We start from the raw sequence: 3,102 nt of genomic DNA, 5'->3' as shown, positions 1-3,102 counted from the left end.
CTGGAGGTGCTCCGGGGGCTCCAGGGGGTGCTTGGTGGAGACCATGCCCAGCCAGAGTGTCCCTTCCCCGGGGTGAGTCTGGGGAGAGTGGGGGGTGGCTCTGGGGGTGCTCCGGGGGCTCCAGGGGGTGCTTGGTGGAGACCATGCCCAGCCAGAGTGGCCCTTCCCCGGGGTGAGTCTGGGGAGAGTGGGGGGTGGCTCTGGAGGGCCTCCGGGGGTTCCAGGGGTTCCAGGGGTTCCAGGGGGTGCTCGGTGGAGGCCATGCCCAGCCAGAGTGGCCCTTCCCCGGGCAGAGTCTGGGGAGAGTGGGGGGTGGCTCTGGAGGTGCTCCGGGGGCTCCAGGGGCTGCTTGGTGGAGACCATGCCCAGCCAGAGTGGCCCTTCCCCCGGGTGAGTCTGGGGACAGTGGGGGGTGGCCCTGGAGGGCCTCCGGGGGTTCCAGGGGGTGCTCGGCGGAGGCCATGCCCGGCCAGAGTGTCCCTTCCCCGGGCAGAGTCTGGGGAGAGTGGGGGGTGGCTCTGGAGGTGCTCCGGGGGCTCCAGGGGTTCCAGGGGGTGGTCGGCGGAGGCCATGCCCAGCCAGAGTGTCCCTTCCCCGGGGTGAGTCTGGAGGAGAGTGGGGGGTGGCTCTGGGGGTGCTCCGGGGGCTCCAGGGGGTGCTCGGCGGAGGCCATGCCCAGCCAGAGTGTCCCTTCCCCGGGGTGAGTCTGGAGGAGTGGGGGGTGGCCCTGGAGGTGCTCCGGGGGCTCCAGGGGCTCCAGGGGGTGCTCGGTGGGGGCCATGCCCAGCCAGAGTGTCCCTTCCCCGGGGTGAGTCTGGAGGAGTGGGGGGTGGCTCTGGAGGTGCTCCGGGGGCTCCAGGGGGTGCTTGGTGGAGACCATGCCCAGCCAGAGTGGCCCTCCCCCGGGGTGAGTCTGGGGAGAGTGGGGGGTGGCTCTGGAGGGCCTCCGGGGGTTCCAGGGGCTCCAGGGGGTGCTTGGTGGAGGCCATGCCCAGCCAGAGTGTCCCTTCCCCGGGGTGAGTCTGGAGGAGTGGGGGGTGGCTCTGGAGGTGCTCCGGGGGCTCCAGGGGGTGCTTGGTGGAGACCATGCCCAGCCAGAGTGGCCCTCCCCCGGGGTGAGTCTGGGGAGAGTGGGGGGTGGCTCTGGAGGGCCTCCGGGGGTTCCAGGGGCTCCAGGGGGTGCTTGGTGGAGGCCATGCCCAGCCAGAGTGTCCCTTCCCCGGGGTGAGTCTGGGGTGAGTGGGGGGTGGCTCTGGGGGTGCTCCGGGGGCTCCAGGGGGTGGTCGGCGGAGGCCATGCCCAGCCAGAGTGGCCCTTCCCCGGGGTGAGTCTGGGGAGAGTGGGGGGTGGCTCTGGGGGTGCTCCGGGGGCTCCAGGGGGTGCTTGGTGGAGACCATGCCCAGCCAGAGTGTCCCTTCCCCGGGGTGAGTCTGGAGGAGTGGGGGGTGGCCCTGGAGGTGCTCCGGGGGCTCCAGGGGCTCCAGGGGGTGCTCGGTGGGGGCCATGCCCAGCCAGAGTGTCCCTTCCCCGGGGTGAGTCTGGAGGAGTGGGGGGTGGCTCTGGAGGTGCTCCGGGGGCTCCAGGGGGTGCTCAGTGGAGGCCATGCCCAGCCAGAGTGGCCCTTCCCCGGGCAGAGTCTGGAGGAGTGGGGGGTGGCTCTGGAGGTGCTCCGGGGGCTCCAGGGGTTCCAGGGGGTGGTCGGCGGAGGCCATGCCCAGCCAGAGTGGCCCTTCCCCGGGGTGAGTCTGGAGGAGTGGGGGGTGGCCCTGGAGGTGCTCCGGGGGCTCCAGGGGCTCCAGGGGGTGCTCGGCGGAGGCCATGCCCAGCCAGAGTGTCCCTTCCCCGGGGTGAGTCTGGAGGAGTGGGGGGTGGCTCTGGAGGTGCTCCGGGGGCTCCAGGGGGTGCTTGGTGGAGACCATGCCCAGCCAGAGTGTCCCTTCCCCGGGGTGAGTCTGGGGAGAGTGGGGGGTGGCTCTGGGGGTGCTCCGGGGGCTCCAGGGGGTGCTTGGTGGAGACCATGCCCAGCCAGAGTGGCCCTTCCCCGGGGTGAGTCTGGGGAGAGTGGGGGGTGGCTCTGGAGGGCCTCCGGGGGTTCCAGGGGTTCCAGGGGTTCCAGGGGGTGCTCGGTGGAGGCCATGCCCAGCCAGAGTGGCCCTTCCCCGGGCAGAGTCTGGGGAGAGTGGGGGGTGGCTCTGGAGGTGCTCCGGGGGCTCCAGGGGCTGCTTGGTGGAGACCATGCCCAGCCAGAGTGGCCCTTCCCCCGGGTGAGTCTGGGGACAGTGGGGGGTGGCCCTGGAGGGCCTCCGGGGGTTCCAGGGGGTGCTCGGCGGAGGCCATGCCCGGCCAGAGTGTCCCTTCCCCGGGCAGAGTCTGGGGAGAGTGGGGGGTGGCTCTGGGGGTGCTCCGGGGGCTCCAGGGGGTGCTTGGTGGAGACCATGCCCAGCCAGAGTGTCCCTTCCCCGGGGTGAGTCTGGAGGAGTGGGGGGTGGCCCTGGAGGTGCTCCGGGGGCTCCAGGGGCTCCAGGGGGTGCTCGGTGGGGGCCATGCCCAGCCAGAGTGTCCCTTCCCCGGGGTGAGTCTGGAGGAGTGGGGGGTGGCTCTGGAGGTGCTCCGGGGGCTCCAGGGGGTGCTTGGTGGAGACCATGCCCAGCCAGAGTGGCCCTCCCCCGGGGTGAGTCTGGGGAGAGTGGGGGGTGGCTCTGGAGGGCCTCCGGGGGTTCCAGGGGCTCCAGGGGGTGCTTGGTGGAGGCCATGCCCAGCCAGAGTGTCCCTTCCCCGGGGTGAGTCTGGGGTGAGTGGGGGGTGGCTCTGGGGGTGCTCCGGGGGCTCCAGGGGGTGCTCGGCGGAGGCCATGCCCAGCCAGAGTGGCCCTTCCCCGGGGTGAGTCTGGGGAGAGTGGGGGGTGGCTCTGGGGGTGCTCCGGGGGCTCCAGGGGGTGCTTGGTGGAGACCATGCCCAGCCAGAGTGGCCCTTCCCCGGGCAGAGTCTGGGGAGAGTGGGGGGTGGCTCTGGAGGTGCTCCGGGGGCTCCAGGGGTTCCAGGGGGTGCTCAGTGGGGGCCATGCCCAGGCAGAGTGTCCCTTCCCCGGGGTGAGTCTGGAGG

Source organism: Eucyclogobius newberryi, unplaced genomic scaffold, assembly GCF_026437365.1.
Source record: "Eucyclogobius newberryi isolate DKJ021-1_F unplaced genomic scaffold, fEucNew1.0.hap1 SCAF_79, whole genome shotgun sequence".
NCBI lineage: Eukaryota > Metazoa > Chordata > Actinopteri > Gobiiformes > Gobiidae > Eucyclogobius > Eucyclogobius newberryi.
This window is presented reverse-complemented; position numbering follows the sequence as displayed.